We start from the raw sequence: 22,032 nt of genomic DNA on the forward strand, positions 1-22,032 counted from the left end.
TTGTTTTTTTATCAATTCAGTTTCCTATATAGGCTACATGGTTTAGATATATTTAATTTTTCGAATACCTCGGTACAAATTTTCAACAGTTATTATAAAAGTAAGGATATGCATTTCATAAGGTGAAGTGGGCAGACACTTCCACAATTTTGTCATAAAATATATTCATGAAAAACTCTTAAGGCTTTTAATATAAAATATTCTTTACTTTACTTCTTTGCAAATATTATTTACGCAACATCTGAATAACCATTTTTAATTACTTATTTTTATCGCACAGTAGACTTTACTTTTTTAAATACTAAAATCTTATAATTTATGCAGTCAACTGTTTCAGACATCACATACTATCCAGAAAAATCATCGTCATTTATAAATTGTACATATTTTTCTCGCAAACCAATGGCACCGTTAGATGATGTTAGAAAAATTACTGTGCCAATTACTAAAAGTCAGAAACAATGTAGACGGCACTTTTACATATTTTGTAAAACATTGCAAACAAAATTTGCACGCCACATAGAGTTTAAATATAGAATGGAACCAGTTAGAGAGATCAGCAGTTTATCAAAAGACAAACAGCAAAGAATGAAATTGCTTGAGGGATGCTACTTACAATGAAGGAACTTTTATAGTTTCACGTCAATTAAGGAAAAACTCAAAAAGAGGGCTTTGGATTTTGTGTGCTGCAATGGATGTAAAGCCTACTTACGGAAGACAACAACTTGGAATCAAATTAAAATTTAATGTAGTAATATCCATAAAATATGCAACCGAGATATATTAACCTCTGCACGAATTGCTGCAAATAATATTGCGAAATAAAATAATGCCTGTCCTTAATGACGTCGCCATTACTAGGACAATATTGTATGATCACCTAATTATATTGTTTAAAAATTTAGAAGCAATGAAGCACACGGAAGTACAGCATGATATGATAACAGCAATAATGCGTTATCTAAGTCGCCTTTTGATAGTAATAAAATATGTTATTTCCCCTAAATATTATGATTCTGTTAAGTCTGGAATTCATTATGTTGCTGAGTTTGATTATAATAATATTCGTTTTATGAAGCCTACTGCAGCGACAACTCTAACATGCTTGGTAAAAATAGTACATGCGCGAGAATATTAAAAGCACAGATCATAAAATATTGCGACAATAGCATAAAATATTTAAAAAAATAAAAGATTTTGTTCAGGATCTACCTGCTAAAGCTTTGAATGAGCTAAACTAGAAATTCAACATATCACCATTAACCTATTATATCAGAGCAGAGTTAGCGAACTTGAGAGTCTTACTCTTAAGAGCTACAGAACTGCTCATGCAATTGGGGCTATCGACGATAGAGCTAATTCTGACCTGTATGAAGGCACCTCAGCCAAAATGAAAAACATCACCAGGGTGATTATTCGTGCCAAAAAAACCGAACATTTCCAGTTCTTTTTACACCATGCGATCGGTATTGCATAGCCAATATACTCGAATATGGCAAACGCACAATAAATAAACCAGCTACTACACTAAAGATATATTTTAGTGTGCCAAGCCCGTGGCCACTAAGAAAAGAAAATATTCGTGAGTGTAAATGAATGTGGTACACGTTGCCCTGAGTCCCTTTCAGGCACAGACCTGCGAAAGCAATTGACCACACATACCGCTTTGTTCAACGTTAAGGACATTCAAATTGATTATTTGGCGAGCTTAATGGGTGATCATAAAGACATTCATAAAAATTACTATTGTGTTGCTGCCTCTGTAGCGGGGGTGACCCATGTTTCTCAATTACTTATGTCAACAATGAACATGGAAGAGGAAAATGCTGAAATTGCAGATGCTAATCTCGAGAGTAAGTTAATTTATTTAGCCCGTCTGTTGCAAAGTTTTTCAAGTATCGGAACTTCGATACAGTAGAAGATACATTCAGTATTTAAGAAATTAGTAATGGTTTTGGCGACCTATCCATATTTAAAATATTTTGCTGGCGGGACCTCGGCCCGAGTTTTTTTTTAAATTAATAGATTAAAACAATCTAATTTAATACTTATATTGCTTATTTTATTTAAAGCAAAATATTAAATAAAATATTTTTCAACTGTTTATTTAAACGAGCCCGAACCTCGACCACGCCAACATAAATATTTAAAAACATGCGCATTCCGGACGGTATCATACGAAGCAGCGCTGGTTATCGCAGGGATGATCCGCACAGCAGCAAGGATGCAAAGCATGGAACGATGGCAAGCACGTTGGGATCGCCCATCTAAAGGACGCTGGACACATAGGCTTATCCCAAACTTGGAAGCCTGGATAAGCCGCAAGTATGGTAATACTAATTTTTACTTAACGCAGCCTATCTGGGCACGGACGCTTCAGGAGCAACTTGAAGAGATTCGGCCACGATAACACAGACGAGTGTTCTTGGTGCGGCAGTGAAATCGCAGAGGACGCCAACCACATCATCTTTGAATGTGGAAGGTTCTCAGTGAACAGGCAGGGCCTGGGGGACAGCTTGAGGAGACCTATCACGGTGGACAACTTGTTCAGAAACAAGTTGAAGACCGCACAAAAATGGGAAGCTACCTACACTTTTGCAGCAGAAGTGATGCTGGAACTCAGGAAAGTTGAGCGCAATAGATGGAGAGCGGAGGAAGTTTAGGTGGCAACAACATGCCTGTGAAGCAATGCTTTGCGGCCGTTCCGCAGGCAGTCTCCTCCTCCCTCCTCTATGTAATCTTGCTTCCCAAACAAAAATTGAAACATGCCGCTTACCTTCGTTGATAAATCAGCTATTTATGTTTACGGTACTTTACCATTTTTCAAACATCGATAGAAATCTCGATAAATCATCGTAAAAACCACAATATGTTCCGCGCGAATTTACTTATTGCTCAAAAATGTGGCCTCTTTGAATGATGTGTGAAATGTGTTTTCTTATCTGGAAACGCACAGGGCGCATTTGTAGGGACCAACTGGCACAAAAATTTATCATTTCATCCCATTACACCAGCACCCGTTCACAGTCAAAAAAGTCACCGAAATATTATGCATGCATCCCATCGTAGTCGCTATTTGCTTTCGCACGACGCTGCATGATTTCGCTATCTCAGCGTCGGTGCGTTTCTTCACTCGCACTTTCGTGAGAATGAAGGAATGCTCGATAGATCAGGCCACATCACCGTTATAATTTAGATGTGGTGAATAATAATTGTGTTTGTATTTGTGTTTTTGCTGAAATTGAAGAAAAGTAGAAGGTCCGATTGCCACGCTTCGTTCTTTTTATTTCGACAGTGGAACAAGCAAGTCACATATTTTGAGCGCGCATAAATCATAGTAATTAACGGTGCAGTGGCTGTACACCGCTTCGGATTTTTAAGGGCATATCGAGCCCAACTCTTTTTAAAAGTTCCCAGTGCTCATACAGTTCGCATTCAGCTGATGTTATTCGCTTTTAATTAATCAAGCGCGTAATTCTGAATTAACCCCTTTTTTAGTGGATAAAATCTTACTTAGCTACCGGCCAGCCATTGCGCAACGACGCGTTCGTGTATTCATATATTTATACACATATAAATTCACCGTGGCTGGTCGGTCGTAGCCAATTTGTGAGTTGCAACGGCTCTAAGGGAGTGGAAAATATCAAAAGGGCCACGGATTTCTTAAGGATCACTACAGATTAACACTGCGGCGCCACCGGCACATAGCGGCTAAGTCTATACCCCGCGACCGCGTGTTTAGCCATTGATAACCAAGCTTTGCTTATCTACTTCTACGTTGCCGCCCCTTTTTGATCAACGGAGTGTCTCCAACAAGGTATAGGACCGCTTAAGTGTGCGCAGATTGAGATCGATTATATGTGCTGGGCGATTGGTTGGAATTTTTGCGTACACGCTTCGATCTAAATGCTCATGCCTTAATATTTAAAAACCTCTTTCGTTTTGCTCAATTTATGAAATAAAGAGAAAAGCTGCTGCTTTAGAAACCTAATTTCCTTAGCCAAATCAATATAGTCAAGATCTATCGTATTTTATAATTCTATTTTTTTGAAATCGACCATTTAAAGTAACTTGATAATGAGATGTTATACTTAAACTAAACGGAAAACTAAGTGGCATGACAATTAGGCGATGAGTGTACGGTATATCTCAAATTATTTTTTAACAGATATACTAATTCGAATTGCTCCACAGATATTACGTACGCATCGAAGGATTTATTTGTTCAATTTTGTGAGTATGCCATGGCCACATAAGCCAGCAAAAGAGTTGTAAATATTGAAAAATAATTGTAAATCGGCGAGCCTTCAGCACTACCCGACATAGGAAAAGCATATGGGGCCCATTATCTATTTTCAAATCGAACCTCGTCGACGACGGATATTGTAACCGTTACCATTCGCAGCCACAACATTGTTGGACTCGTAATTTTAACCCCTTTTTTGTTAAAGTGCACTTATCATTGGGCTAGTGTGTAGCATAGACCCAGACCCCATCCGACGAGGTAAGTCTAAGGTAGAAGGCTAGAAGTGCACGACTTCTGATTCCACTATGCACAAGTAGGCGAGATAAAGTCTATCTTCTCAGTACGCACACGCTACACATTTCACACATTTGTCAAAAATGTGACATTTTCTGAAATGTGTGAGAAATGTGTTCAGTGGCCAGAGGCTATAACATTAAAATATGTTCATTTAAACAATAAATTGATACATTTAACATACATTATTTTACACGTCTGCGATTTTTGACGTGGAGATTCAAACTCTGTTTACCTTTCCACCATTTGCCTCTATAAACCTTCTTGCACTCTTACGCCTTGTGCATCTTCTTAAACAGTCGGGCCTGAGCTGAGCTAAGTGTCGCCACAAACATTCATTGAGCTGTTGCACTCTGCGCGGCTGTCAAAAACGATCAGAACCTATCCTGGGTGACATCACTAACCAAATAACATATAGACTGGACATGAGTACAGGATAGTAGCACTAACCAAACAACATATAGACTAGACATGAGTACCGGAAAGTAGGCACAAAATGTATCGGAGGCATCTGGTCCAAACCCTAGAACCTCTTAGTTGTTTTTATATCAAGTCAGTTTCCTATATAGGCTACATGGTTTAGATATATTTAATTTTTCGAATACCTCGATACAAATTTTCAACAGTTGTTATTAAAGTAAGGATATGCATTACATAAGGTGAAGTGGGCAGACACTTCCACAATTTTGTCATAAAATATGTTCATGAAAAACTCTTAAGGCTTTTAATATAAAATATTCTTTACTTTACTTCTTTGCAAATATTATTCACACAACATCTGAATAACCATTTCTAATTACTTATTTTTATCGCACAGTAGACTTTACTTTTTTAAATACTACAATCTTATAATTTATAGTCAACTGTTTCAGACATCACATACTATCCAGATAAATCATCGTCATTTATAAATTGTACATATTTTTCTCGCAAACCAATGGCACCGTTAGATGATGTTAGAAAAATTACTGTGCCAATTACTAAAAGTCAGAAACAATGTAGACGGCACTTTTACATATTTTGTAAAACATTGCAAACAAAATTTGCACGCCACATAGCGCTTAAATATAGAATAGAACCAGTTAGAGCGATCAGCAGTTTATCAAAAGATAAACAGCAAATAATGAAATTGCTTGAGGGATTACGGAAAGACAAGGATGCTGCTTACAATGAAGGAACTTTTATAGTTTCAAGTCCATTAAGGGAAAACTCAAAAAGAGGGCTTTGGATTTTGTGTGCTGCAATGGATGTAAAGCCTATTTACCGAAGACAACAACTCGGAATCATATTAATAATTAATGAAGTAATATCCATAAAATAGGCAACCGAGATATATTAACCTCTGCACGAAGTGCTGCAAATAATATTGCGAAATAAAATAATGCCTGTCCTTAATGACGTCGCCATTACTAGGACAATATTGTATGATCACCTAATTATATTGTTTTAAAATTTGGAAGCAATGAAGCACACGGAAGTACAGCATGATATGATAACAGCAATTATGCGTTATCTAAATCGCCTTTTGATAGTAATAAAATGCGTTATTTTGCAATTGTATGAAGGCACCTCAGCCAAAATGAAAAACATCACCAGGGTGATTATTCGTGCCAAAAAAACCGAACATTTCCAATTCTTTTTACACCATGCGATCGGTATTGCATAGCCAATATACTCGAATATGGCAAACGCACAATAAATAAACCAGCTACTACACTAAAGATATATTTTAGTGTGCCAAGCCCGTGGCCACTAAGAAAAGAAAATATTCGTGAGTGTCCTATCCTAGAGAAATTCGCAAATGAATGTGGTACACGTTGCCCTGAGTCCCTTTCAGGCACAGACCTGCGAAAGCAATTGACCACACATACCGCTTTGTTCAACGTTAAGGACATTCAAATTGATTATTTGGCGACCTTAATGGGTGATCATAAAGACATTCATAAATATTACTATCGTGTTGCTGCCTCTGTAGCGGGGGTGACCCAAGTTTCTCAATTACTTATGTCAACAATGAACATGGAAGAGGAAAATGCTGAAATTGCAGATGCTAATCTCGAGAGTGAGTTAATTTATTTAGCCCGTCTGTTGCGAAGAAAATTTAAGTAATCGCTGCAAGCTTTGGACCTGGAACTGTCATGTTCGGAATACTTCAATAGAAGTTTTTCAAGTATCGGAACTTCGATATAGTAGAAGATACATTCAGTATTTAAGAAATTAGTAATGGTTTTGGCGACCTATCCATATTTAAAATATTTTGCTGGCGGGACCTCGGCCCGAGTTTTTTTTTTAAATTAATAGATTAAAACAATCTAATTTAATACTTATATTGCTTATTTTATTTAAAGCAAAATATTAAATAAAATATTTTTCAACTGTTTATTTAAACGAGCCCGAACCTCGACCACGCCAACATAAATATTTAAAAACATGCGCATTCCGGACGGTATCAGACGAAGCAGCGCTGGTTATCGCAGGGATGATCCGCACAGCAGCAAGGATGCAAAGCATGGAACGATGGCAAGCACGTTGGGATCGCTCATCTAAAGGACGCTGGACACATAGGCTTATCCCAAACTTGGAAGCCTGGATAAGCCGCAAGTATGGTAATACTAATTTTTACTTAACGCAGCCTATTTGGCCACGGATGCTTCAGAAGATACTTGAAGCGATTCGGCCACGATAACACAGGCGAGTGTTCTTGGTGCGGCAGTGAAATCGCAGAGGACGCCAACCACATCATCTTTGAATGTGGAAGGTTCTCAGTGAACAGGCAGGGCCTAGAGGACAGCTTGAGGAGACCTATCACGGTGGACAACTTGTTCAGAAACAAGTTGAAGACCGCACAAAAATGGGAAGCTACCTACACTTTTGCAGCAGAAGTGATGCTGGAACTCAGGAGAGTTGAGCGCAATAGATGGAGAGCGGAGGAAGTTTAGATGGCAACAACATGCCTGTGAAGCAATGCTTTGCGGCCGTTCCGCAGGCAGTCCACGCCACCTAATCATCACGTACCCTCCTCCTCTATGTAATCTTACTTCCCAAACAAAAATTGAAACATGCCGCTTAGCTTCGTTGATATATCAGCTGTTTATGTTTACGGTACTTTACCATTTTTTAAACATCGATATAAATCTCGATAAATCATCGTAAAAAACTCAATATGTTCCGCGCGAATTTACACATTACTCAAAAATGTAGCCTTTTTGAATGATGTGTGAAATGTGTTTTCTTATCTGGAAACGCACAGGGCGCATTTGTAGGGACCAACTGGCACAAAAATTTATCATTTCATCCCATTACACCAGCACCCGTTCACAGTCAAAAAAGTCACCGAAATATTATGCATGCATCCCATCGTAGTCGCTATTTGCTTTCGCACGACGCTGCATGATTTCGCTATCTCAGCGTCGGTGCGTTTCTTCACTCGCACTTTCGTGAGAATGAAGGAATGCTCGATAGATCAGGCCCCATCACCGTTATAATTTAGATGTGGTGAATAATAATTGTGTTTGTATTTGTGTTTTTGCTGAAATTGAAGAAAAGTAGAAGGTCCGATTGCCACGCTTTGTTCTTTTTAATTCGACAGTGGAAAAAGCAAGTCACATATTTTGAGCGCGCATAAATCATAGTAATTAACGGTGCAGTGGCTGTACACCGTTTCGGATTTTTAAGGGCATATCGAGCCCAACTCTTTTGAAAAGTCCCCAGTGCTCATACAGTTCGCGTTCAGCAGATGTTATTCACTTTTAATTAATCAAGCGCGTAATTCTGAATAAACCCCTTTTTTTAGTGGATAAAACCTTACTTAGCTACCGGCCAGCCATTGCGCAACGACGCGTTCGTGTATTCATATATATATACACATATAAATTCAGCGTGGCTGGTCGGTCGTAGCCAATTTGTGAGTTGCAACGGCTCTAAGGGAGTGGAAAATATCAAAAGGGCCACGGATATCTTAAGGATCACTACAGATTAACACTGCGGCGCCACCGGCACATAGCGGCTGAGTCTATACCCCGCGACCGCGTGTTTAGCCATTGATAACCAAGCTTTGCTTATCTACTTCTACGTTGCCGCCCCTTTTTGATCAACGGAGTGTCTCCAACAAGGTATAGGACCGCTTAAGTGTCCGCAGATCGAGATCGAATATACGTGCTAGGCGATTGGTTGGAATTTTTGCGTACACGATTCGATCTAAATGCTCATGCCTTAATATTTAAAAACCTCTTTCGTTTTGCTCAATTTATGAAATAAAGAGAAAAGCTGCTGCTTTAGAAACCTAATTTCTTTAGCCAAATCAATATAGTCAAGATCCATCGTATTTTATAATTCTATTTTTTTGAAATCGACCATTTAAAGTAACTTGATAATGAGATGTTATACTTAAACTAAACGGAAAACTAAGTGGCATGACAATTAGGCGATGAGGGTACGGTATATCCCAAATTATTTTTTAACAGATAAACTAATTCGAATTGCTCCACAGATATTACCACCATGCTAACGATGGGCCCAACGTATGCCATGGCCAAATAAGCCAGCAAAAGAGTTGTAAATATTGAAAAATAATTGTAAATCGGAGAGCCTTCAGCACTACCCGACATAGGAAAAGCATGTGATTTGAAACTACCTTCTCCCAGGGCCCATTATCTATTTTCAAGCAACATGATTTCTGTTTTCGATTATTTATTAGGATTACGTTTAGTATATAGATTCTTTTGTAATCACGCCATAGTGTCGACCGAGCGTTAGTGCTCTTAACATAAGTCTTCTTTTTATTATCTCTATATCTTGGTTTCAAACATGTCCTATATAAAGCAAATAGGCAATAAATAATATAAAAATTGGAATTAACATGATTAACTAAAACTTTCGTGGTTCATCGCCAGTACCTTAGGAAACTAAATATGTGCAAAACAATCAATTAACCGACAAAAGGGTCGAATAAGGAGTGGCCGTGACTTTATTCGTGCCACCAAGGTAGGGTGGGTACAGACCGTAGGGCAACTAACATCTTTGGTACCCTACAACCAAATCGAACCTCGTCGACGACGGATATTGTAACCGTTACCATTCACAGCGACAACATTGTTGGACTCGTAATTTTAACCCCTTTTTTGTTAAAGTGCACTTATCATTGGGCTAGTGTGTAGCATAGACCCAGACCCCATCCGACGAGCTAAGTCTAAGGTAGAAGGCTAGAAGTGCACGACTTCTGATTCCACTATGCACAAGTAGGCGAGATAAAGTCTATCTTCTCAGTTCGCACACGCTACATATTTCACACATTTCAGAAAATGTCACATTTTTGAAATGTGTTCTGTGGCCAGAGGCTATAAAATTAAAATATATTCATTTAAACAATAAATTAATACATTTAACATACATTATTTTACACGTCTGCGATTTTTGACGTGGATATTCAAACTCTGTTTACCTTTCCACCATTTGCCTCTATAAACCTTCTTGCACTCTTACGCCTTGTGCATGTTCTTAAACAGTCGGGCCTGAGCTGAGCTAAGTGTCGCCACAAACATACAAATAACATATAGACTGGACATGAGTACAGGATAGTAGCACTAACCAAACAACATATAGACTAGACATGAGTACCGGAAAGTAGGCACAAAATGTATCGGAGGCATCTGGTCCAAACCCTAGAACCTCCTAGTTGTTTTTATATCAAGTCAGTTTCCTATATAGGCTACATGGTTTAGATATATTTAATTTTTCGAATACCTCGGTACAAATTTTCAACAGTTGTTATAAAAGTAAAGATATGCATTACATAAGGTGAAGTGGGCAGACACTTCCACAATTTTGTCATAAAGTATATTCATGAAAAACTCTTAAGGCTTTTAATATAAAATATTCTTTACTTTACTTATTTGCAAATATTATTCACACAACATCTGAATAACCATTTCTAATTACCTTTTTTTATCGCACAGTAGACTTTACTTTTTTAAATACTACAATCTTATAATTTATAGTCAACTGTTTCAGACATCACATACTATCCAGATAAATCATCGTCATTTATAAATTGTACATATTTTTCTCGCAAACCAATGGCACCGTTAGATGATGTTAGAAAAATTACTGTGCCAATTACTAAAAGTCAGAAACAATGTAGACGGCACTTTTACATACTTTGTAAAACATTGCAAACAAAATTTGCACGCGACATAGCGCTTAAATATAGAATAGAACCAGTTAGAGCGATCAGCAGTTTATCAAAAGACAGCGACAGCAAATAATGAAATTGCTTGAGGGATTACGGAAAGACAAGGATGCTGCTTACAATGAAGGAACTTTTATAGTTTCAAGTCCATTAAGGGAAAACTCAAAAAGGGGGCTTTAGATTTTGTGTGCTCCAATGGATGTAAAGCCTACTTACCGAAGACAACAACTCGGAATCAAATTAAAAATTAATGTAGTATATCCATAAAATATGCAACCGAGATATATTAACCTCTGCACGAAGTGCTGCAAATAATATTGCGAAATAAAATAATGCCTTTCCTTAATGACGTCGCCATTACTAGGACAATATTGTATGATCACCTAATTATATTGTTTAAAAATTTGGAAGCAATGAAGCACACGGAAGTACAGCATGATATGATAACAGCAATTATGCGTTATCTAAGGCGCCTTTTGATAGTAATAAAATATGTTATTTCCCCTAAATATTATGATTCTGTTAAGTCTGGAATACGTTATGTTGCTGAGTTTGATTATGATAATATTAGTTTTATGAAGCGTACTGCAGCGACAACTCTAACATGCTTGGTAAAAATAGTACATGTGCGAGAATATTAAAAGCACAGATCATTAAATATTGCGACGATAGCATAAAAAATTTAAAAATAGAAAAGATTTTATTCATGATCTACCTGCTAAAGCTTTGAATGAGCTAAACTAGATATTCAACATATCACCATTAACCTCGTTATATCAGAGCAGAGTTAGCGAACTTGAGAGACTTACTCCTAAGAGCTACAGAACTGCTCATGCAATTGGGGATATCGACGACAGAACTAATTCTAACCTGTATGAAGGCAGTGTGATTATTTGTGCCAAAAAAACCGAACATTTCCAGTTTTTTTTACACCATGCGATCGGTATTGCATAGCCAATAACTAAAATAATAAGAAGTTTTTCAGGTATCGGAACTTCGATACAGTAGAAGATACATTCAGTATTTAAGAAATTAGTAATGGTTTTGGCGACCTATCCATATTTAAAATATTTTAATGGCGGAACCTCGGTCCGAGTTCTTTTTTTTTTAATTAATAGATTAAAACAATCTAATTTAATACTTATATTGCTTATTTTATTTAAAGCAAAATATTAAATAAAATATTTTTCAACTGTTTATTTAAACGAGCCCGAACCTCGACCAAGCCAACATAAATATTTAAAAACATAATGCGTTCTACGGGTCAGCTGCGCATTCCGGACGGTATCAGACGAAGCAGCGCTGGTTACCGCAGGGATGATCCGCACAACATCATCTAAAGGACGCTGGACACATAGGCTTATCCCAAACTTGGAAGCCTGGATAAGCCGCAAGTATGGTAATACTAATTTTTACTTAACGCAGCCTATTTGGCCACGGATGCTTCAGAAGCTACTTGAAGCGATTCGGCCACGATAACACAGACGAGTGTTCTTGGTGCGGCCTTTTCATCTTTGAATGTGGAAGGTTCTCAGTGAACAGGCAGGGCCTAGAGGACAGCTTGAGGAGACCTATCACGGTGGACAACTTGTTCAGAAACAAGTTGAAGACCGTAAAAGAATGGAACCTACCTACACTTTTGCAGCAGAAGTGATGGTGGAACTCAGGAGAGTTGAGCGCAATAGATGGAGAGCGGAGGAAGTTTAGGTGACAACAACATGCCTGTGAAGCAATGCTTTGCGGCCGTTCCGCAGGCAATCCACGCCACCTAATCATCACGTACCCCCCTCCTCCTCTATGTAATCTTGCTTCCCAAACAAAAATTGAAACATGCCGCTTACCTTCGTTGATATATCAGCTGTTTATGTTTACGGTACTTTACCATTTTTCAAACATCGATAGAAGTCTCGATAAATCATCGTAAAAAACTCAATATGTTCCGCGCGAATTTACACATTTCTCAAAAATGTGGCCTTTTTGAATGATGTGTGAAATGTGTTTTCTTATCTGGAAACGCACAGGGCGCATTTGTAGGGACCAACTGGCACAAAAATTTATCATTTCATCCCATTACACCAGCACCCGTTCACAGTCAAAAAAGTCACCGAAATATTATGCATGCATCCCATCTCAGCGTCGGTGCGTTTCTTCACTCGCACTTTCGTGAGAATGAAGGAATGCTCGATAGATCAGGCCACATCACCGTTATAATTTAGATGTGGTGAATAATAATTGTGTTTGTATTTGTGTTTTTGCTGAAATTGAAGAAAAGTAGAAGGTCCGATTGCCACGCTTTGTTCTTTTTAATTCGACAGTGGAAAAAGCAAGTCACATATTTTGAGCGCGCATAAATCATAGTAATTAACGGTGCAGTGGCTGTACACCGTTTCGGATTTTTAAGGGCATATCGAGCCCAACTCTTTTGAAAAGTCCCCAGTGCTCATACAGTTCGCGTTCAGCAGATGTTATTCACTTTTAATTAATCAAGCGCGTAATTCTGAATAAACCCCTTTTTTTAGTGGATAAAACCTTACTTAGCTACCGGCCAGCCATTGCGCAACGACGCGTTCGTGTATTCATATATATATACACATATAAATTCAGCGTGGCTGGTCGGTCGTAGCCAATTTGTGAGTTGCAACGGCTCTAAGGGAGTGGAAAATATCAAAAGGGCCACGGATATCTTAAGGTTCACTACAGATTAACACTGCGGCGCCACCGGCACATATCGGCTGAGTCTATACCCCGCGACCGCGTGTTTAGCCATTGATAACCAAGCTTTGCTTATCTACTTCTACGTTGCCGCCCCTTTTTGATCAACGGAGTGTCTCCAACAAGGTATAGGACCGCTTAAGTGTGCGCAGATTGAGATCGATTATATGTGCTGGGCGATTGGTTGGAATTTTTGCGTACACGTTTCGATCTAAATGCTCATGCCTTAATATTTAAAAACCTCTTTCGTTTTGCTCAATTTATGAAATAAAGAGAAAAGCTGCTGCTTTAGAAACCTAATTTCTTTAGCCAAATCAATATAGTCAAGATCTATCGTATTTTATAATTCTATTTTTTTGAAATCGACCATTTAAAGTAACTTGATAATGAGATGTTATACTTAAACTAAACGGAAAACTAAGTGGCATGACAATTAGGCGATGAGTGTACGGTATATCCCAAATTATTTTTTAACAGATAAACTAATTCGAATTGCTCCACAGATATTACCACGATGCTAACGATGGGCCTAACGTACGCATCGAAGGATTTATTTGTTCAATTTTGTGAGTATGCCATGGCCACATAAGGCAGCAAAAGAGTTGTAAATATTGAAAAATAATTGTAAATCGGAGAGCCTTCAGCACTACCCGACATAGGAAAAGCATGTGATTTGAAACTACCGTCTCCCAGGGCCCATTATCTATTTTAAAGCAACATGATTTCTGTTTTCGATTATTTATTAGGATTACGTTTAGTATATAGATTCTTTTGTAATCACGCCATAATGTCGACCGAGCGTTAGTGCTCTTAACACAAGTCATCTTTTTATTATCTTTATATCTTGGTTTTAAACATGTTCTATATAAAGCAAATAGGCAATTAGTGCTCTTAACATAAGTCTTCTTTTTATTATCGTTATATCTTGGTTTCAAACATGTCCTATATAAAGCAAATAGGCAATAAATAATATAAAAATTGGAATTAATATGATTAACTAAAACTTTCGTGGTTCATCGCCAGTACCTTAGGAAACTAAATATGTGCAAAACAATCAATTAACCGACAAAAGGGTCGAATAAGGAGTGGCCGTGACTTTATTCGTGCCACCAAGGTAGGGTAGGTACAGACCGTAGGGCAACTAACATCTTTGGTACCCTACAACCAAATCGAACCTCGTCGACGACTGATATTGTAACCGTTACCATTCGCAGCCACAACATTGTTGGACTCGTAATTTTAACCCCTTTTTTGTTAAAGTGCACTTATCATTGGGCTAGTGTGTAGCATAGACCCAGACCCCATCCGACGAGCTAAGTCTAAGGTAGAAGGCTAGAAGTGCACGACTTCTGATTCCACTATGCACAAGTAGGCGAGATAAAGTCTATCTTCTCAGTTCGCACACGCTACACATTTCACACATTTCAGAAAATGTCACATTTTTGAAATGTGTTCAGTGGCCAGAGGCTATAAAATTAAAATATATTCATTTAAACAATAAATTAATACATTTAACATACATTATTTTACACGTCTGCGATTTTTGACGTGGATATTCAAACTCTGTTTACCTTTCCACCATTTGCCTCTATAAACCTTCTTGCACTCTTACGCCTTGTGCATGTTCTTAAACAGTCGGGCCTGAGCTGAGCTAAGTGTCGCCACAAACATTCATTGAGCTGTTGCACTCTGCGCGGCTGTCAAAAACGATCAGAATCCTGGGTGACATCACTAACCAAATAACATATAGACTGGACATGAGTACAGGATAGTAGCACTAACCAAACAACATATAGACTAGACATGAGTACCGGAAAGTAGGCACAAAATGTATCGGAGGCATCTGGTCCAAACCCTAGAACCTCCTAGTTGTTTTTATATCAAGTCAGTTTCCTATATAGGCTACATGGTTTAGATATATTTAATTTTTCGAATACCTCGGTACAAATTTTCAACAGTTGTTATAAAAGTAAAGATATGCATTACATAAGGTGAAGTGGGCAGACACTTCCACAATTTTGTCATAAAGTATATTCATGAAAAAACTCTTAAGGCTTTAAATATAAAATATTCTTTACTTTACTTCTTTGCAAATATTATTCACACAACATCTGAATAACCATTTCTAATTACTTATTTTTATCGCACAGTAGACTTTACTTTTTTAAATACTACAATCTTATAATTTATAGTCAACTGTTTCAGACATCACATACTATCCAGATAAATCATCGTCATTTATAAATTGTACATATTTTTCTCGCAAACCAATGGCACCGTTAGATGATGTTAGAAAAATTACTGTGCCAATTACTAAAAGTCAGAAACAATGTAGACGGCACTTTTACATACTTTGTAAAACATTGCAAACAAAATTTGCACGCCACACAGCGCTTAAATATAGTATAGAACCAGTTAGAGCGATCAGAAGTTTATCAAAAGACAGCGACAGCAAATAATGAAATTGCTTGAAGGATTACGGAAAGACAAGAATGCTGCTTACAATGAAGGAACTTTTATAGTTTCAAGTCCATTAAGGGAAAACTCAAAAAGAGGGCTTTGGATTTTGTGTGCTCCAATGGATGTAAAGCCTATTTACCGAAGACAACAACTCGGAATCATATTAATAATTAATGAAGTAATATCCATAAAATAAGCAACCAAGATATATTAACCTCTGCACGAAGTGCTGCAAATAATATTGCGAAATAAAATAATGCCTGTCCTTAATTTCGTCGCCATTACTAGGACAATATTGTATGATCACCTAATTATATTGGTTAAAAATTTAGAAGCAATGAGCACACGGAAGTACGGCATGATATGATAACAGCAATTATGCGTTATCTAAGGCGCCTTTTGATAGTAATAAAATATGTTACTTCCCCTAAATATTATGATTCTGTTAAGTCTGGAATTCGTTATGTTGCTGAGTTTGATTATGATAATATTCGTTTTATGAAGCCTACTGCAGCGACAACTCTAACATGATTGGTAAAAATAGTACATGTGCGAGAATATTAAAAGCACAGATCATAAAATATTGCGACAATAGCATAAAATATTTAGAAAAAGAAAAGATTTTGTTCAGGATCTACCTGCTAAAGCTTTGAATGAGCTAAACTAGAAATTCAACATATCACCATTAACCTCGTTATATCAGAGCAGAGTTAGCGAACTTGAGAGACTTACTCCTAAGAGCTACAGAACTGCTCATGCAATTGGGGATATCGACGACAGAACTAATTCTAACCTGTATGAAGGCACCACAGCCAAAATGAAAAACATCACAAGTGTGATTATTTGTGCCAAAATAACCGAACATTTCCAGTTTTTTTTACACCATGCGATCGGTATTGCGTAGCCAATATACTCGAGTATGGCAAACGCACAATAAATAAACCGGCTACTACACTAAAGATATATTTTAGTGTGCCAAGCCCGCGGCCACTAAGAAAAGAAAATATTTGTGTGTCCTATCCTAGAGAAATTCGCAAATGAATGTGGTGCACGTTGCCCTGAGTCCCTTTCAGGCACCGATTTAGGACATTCAAATTGATTATTTGGCGAGCTTGATGGGTTATCATAAAGACATAAAAACATTCATAAAAATGACTATCGTGTTGCTGCCTCTGTAGCGGGGGTGACCCAAGTTTCTCAATTACTTATGTCAACAATGAACATGGAAGAGGAAAATGCTGAAATTGCAGATGCTAATCTCGAGAGTGAGTTAATTTATTTAGCCCGTCTGTTGCGAAGAAAATTTTAATAATCGCTGCAAGTTTTGGACCTGGAACTGTCATGTTCGGAATACTTCAATAGAAGTTTTTCAAGCATTGGAACTTCGATACAGTAGAAGATACATTCAGTATTTAAAAAATTAGTAATGGTTTTGGCGACCTATCCATATTTAAAATATTTTGATGGCGGGACCTCGGTCCGAGTTTTTTTTTTAAATTAATAGATTAAAACAATCTAATTTAATACTTATATTGCTTATTTTATTTAAAGCAAAATATTAAATAAAATATTTTTCAACTGTTTATTTAAACGAGCCCGAACCTCGACCAAGCCAACATAAATATTTAAAAACATGCGCATTCCGGACGGTATCAGACGAAGCAGCGCTGGTTATCGCAGGGATGATCCGCACAGCAGCAAGGATGCAAAGCATGGAACGATGGAACGATCGCTCATCTAAAGGACGCTGGACACATAGGCTTATCCCAAACTTGGAAGCCTGGATAAGCCGCAAGTATGGTAATACTAATTTTTACTTAACGCAGCCTATTTGGTCACGGATGCTTCAGAAAGCAAAGCATTACTTCACATGCATGTTGTTGCTACCTAAACTTCCTCCGCTCTCCATCTATTGCGCTCAACTCTCCTGAGTTCCAGCATCACTCCTGCTGCAAAAGTATAGGTAGCTTCCCATTTTTGTGCGGTCTTCAACATGTTCCTGACCAAGTTGTCCACCGTGATAGGTCTCCTCAAGCTGTCCTCCAGGCCCTGCCTGTTCGCTGAGAACCTTCCACATTCAAAGATGATGTGGTTGGCGTCCTCTGCGATTTCACTGCCGCACCAAGAACACTCGTCTGTGTTATCGTGGCCGAATCTCTTCAAGTTGCTCCTGAAGCGTCCGTGCCCAGATAGGCTGCGTTAAGTAAAAATAAGTATTTCCATACTTGCGGTTTATCCAGGCTTCCAAGTTTGGGATAAGCCTATGTGTCCAGCGTCCGTTAGATGAGCGATCCCAACGTGCTTGCCATCGTTCCATGCTTTGCATCCTTGCTGCTGTGCGGACCATCCCTGCGATAACTAGCGCTGCTTCGTCTGATACCGTCCGGAATGCGCAGCTGACCCGTAGAGCGCTTAGGCGATATATATAATTTATGTTTTTAAATATTTATGTTGGCTTGGTCGAGGTTCGGGCTCGTTTAAATAAACAGTTGAAAATATTTTATTTAATATTTTGCTTTAAATAAAATAAGCAATATAAGTATTAAATTATATTGTTTTAATCTATTAATTAAAAAAAAACTCGGACCGAGGTCCCGCCATCAAAACATTTTAAATATGGATAGGTCGCCAAAACCATTACTAATTTTTTAAATACTGAATGTATCTTCTACTGTGTCGAAGTTCCGATACTTGAAAAACTTCTATTGAAGTATTCCGAATATGACAGTTCCAGGTCCAAAACTTGCAGCGATTATTAAAATTTTCTTCGCAACAGACAGACTAAATAAATTAACTCACTCTCGAGATTAGCATCTGCAATTTCAGCTATTTCCTCTTCCATGTTCATTGTTGACATAAGTAATTGAGAAACTTGGGTCACCCCCGCTACAAAGGCAGCAACACGATAGTAATTTTTATGAATGTCTTTATGATCACCCATTAAGCTCCCCAAATAATCAATTTGAATGTCCTTAACGTTGAACAAAGCGGTATGTGTGGTCAATTGCTTTCGCAGGTCTGTGCCTGAAAGGGACTCAGGGCAACGTGAACCACATTCATTTGCGAATTTCTCTAGGATAGGACACTCACGAATATTTTCTTTTCTTAGTGGCCACGGGCTTGGCACACTAAAATATATCTTTAGTGTAGTAGCTGGTTTATTTATTGTGCGTTTGCCATATTCGAGTATATTGGCTATGCAATACCGATCGCATGGTGTAAAAAGAACTGGAAATGTTCGGTTTTTTTGGCACGAATAATCACCCTGGTGATGTTTTTCATTTTGGCTGAGGTGCCTTCATACAGGTCAGAATTAGCTCTATCGTCGATAGCCCCAATTGCATGAGCAGTTCTGCAGCTCTTAAGAGTAAGACTCTCAAGTTCGCTAACTCTGCTCTGATATAACGAGGTTAATGGTGATATGTTGAATTTCTAGTTTAGCTCATTCAAAGCTTTAGCAGGTAGATCCTGAACAAAATCTTTTCTTTTTCTAAATATTTTATGCTATTGTCGCAATATTTTATGATCTGTGCTTTTAATATTCTCGCACATGCACTATTTTTACCAAGCATGTTAGAGTTGTCGCTGCAGTAGGCTTCATAAAACGAATATTATCATAATCAAACTCAGCAACATAACGAATTCCAGACTTAACAGAATCATAATATTTAGGGGAAATAACATATTTTATTACTATCAAAAGGCGCCTTAGATAACGCATAATTGCTGTTATCATATCATCCTGTTCTTCCGTGTGCTTCATTGCTTCTAAATATTTAAACAATATGATTAGGTGATCATACAATATTGTCCTAGTAATGGCGACGTCATTAAGGACAGGCATTATTTTATTTCGCAATATTATTTGCAGCACTTCGTGCAGAGGTTAATATATCTCGGTTGCCTATTTTATGGATATTAATATGACTATTAATTATTAATATGATTCCGAGTTGTTGTCTTCGGTAAATAGGCTTAAAATCCATTGGAGCACACAAAATCCAAAGCCCTCTATACTATAAAAGTTCCTTCATTGTAAGCAGCATCCTTGTCTTTCCGTAATCCCTCAAGCAAATTCATTATTTGCTGTTGCTGTCTTTTGATAAACTGCTGATCGCTCTAACTGGTTCCATTCTATATTTAAGCGCTATGTGGCGTGCCAATTTTGTTTGCAATGTTTTACAAAATATGTAAAAGTGCCGTCTACATTGTTTCTGACTTTTAGTAATAGGCACAGTAATTTTTCTAACATCATCTAACGGTGCCATTGGTTTGCGAAAAAAATATGTACAATTTATAAATGACGATGATTTATCTGGATAGTATGTGATGTCTGAAACAGTTGATTCCATAAATTATAAGATTTTAGTATTTAAAAAAGTAAAGTCTACTGTGCGATAAAAATAAGTAATTAAAAATGGTTATTCAGATGTTGTGTAAATAATATTTGCAAGTAAAGTAAAGAATATTTTATTTTAAAAGCCTTAAGAGTTTTTCATGAATATATTTTATGACAAAATTGTGGAAGTGTCTGCCCACTTCATCTTATGTGATGCATATCCTTACTTTTATAACAACTGTTGAAAATTTGTACCGAGGTATTCAAAAAGTTAAATATATCTAAACCATGTAGCCTATATAGAAACCTGACTTGAAATAAAAAAAATTTTGTTATCGATATCGATATATATGAATATATTTTAATTTTGTAGAGTTATAGAATAGATATAATATAAACTTGAACAAAGTACTGCGTACGCTTAAAATATTAATAAAATACAGAAAGGTCTATGCCGAGTCTTATGTCCATGCGGATAAGGAATATACACATTGGGTCAAAAATGTTCAAAAATTTCGAATTTCGGGCGTAGGTCTTATGTTTTAATTTTTGTGTGGGAAGCAAGATTACATAGATGAGGAGGGGGAGTACGTTGGTGTCGCTTGCGCAAGGCGGTAAGGGGGGGTGGAAGGGTATTACGTTTCCATTGTGTGTGTGTCTATGTTTTTTTTTTTTGTATTCGGTATATTTGCACAAATATAAATATATAAATAATAAATAATTTATGCTTATGATGTAGATAGTAGATAGGGGGGTACGTGATGATTAGGTGGCGTGGATTGCGGAACGGCCGCAAAGCATTGCTTCACAGGCATGTTGTTGCTACTTAAACTTCCTCCGCTCTCCATCTATTGCGCTCAACTCTCCTGAGCTCCAGGATCACTCCTGCTGCAAAGGTATAGGTAAATTCCCATTTTTGTGCGGTCTTCAACATGTTCCTGACCAAGTTGTCTACCGTGATAGGTCTCCTCAAGCTGTCCTCCAGGACCAACCTTCCACATTCAAAGATGATGTGGTTGGCGTCCTCTGCGATTTCACTGCCGCACCAAGAACACTCGTCTGTGTTATCGTGGCCGAATCTCTTCAAGTAGCTCCTGAAGCGTCCGTGGCCAGATAGGCTGCGTTAAGTAAAAATAAGTATTTCCATACTTGCGGTTTATCCAGGCTTCCAAGTTTGGGATAAGCCCATGTGTCCAGCGTCCTTTAGATGAGCGATCCCAACGTGCTTGCCATCGTTCCATGCTTTGCATCCTTGCTGCTGTGCGGACCATCCCTGCGATAACCAGCGCTGCTTCGTCTGATACCGTCCGGAATGCGCAGCTGACCCGTAGAGCGCTTAGGCGATATATATAATTTATGTTTTTAAATATTTATGTTGGCTTGGTCGAGGTTCGGGCTCGTTTAAATAAACAGTTGAAAAATATTTTATTTAATATTTTGCTTTAAATAAAATATGCAAAATAAGTATTAAATTATATTGTTTTAATCTATTAATTAAAAAAAAAAACTCGGACCGAGGTCCCGCCATCAAAATATTTTAAATATGGATAGGTCGCCAAAACCATTACTAATTTTTTAAATACTGAATGTATCTTCTACTGTATCGAAGTTCCAATACTTGAAAAACTTCTCTTGAAGTATTCCGAACATGACAGTTCCAGGTCCAAAACTTGCAGCGATTATTAAAATTTTCTTCGCAACAGACAGACTAAATAAATTAACTCACTCTCGAGATTAGCATCTGCAATTTCAGCATTTTCCTCTTCCATGTTCATTGTTGACATAAGTAATTGA

The sequence above is a fragment of the Drosophila virilis genome, chromosome 6, assembly GCF_030788295.1.
Source record: "Drosophila virilis strain 15010-1051.87 chromosome 6, Dvir_AGI_RSII-ME, whole genome shotgun sequence".
NCBI classification, from domain to species: Eukaryota; Metazoa; Arthropoda; class Insecta; order Diptera; family Drosophilidae; genus Drosophila; species Drosophila virilis.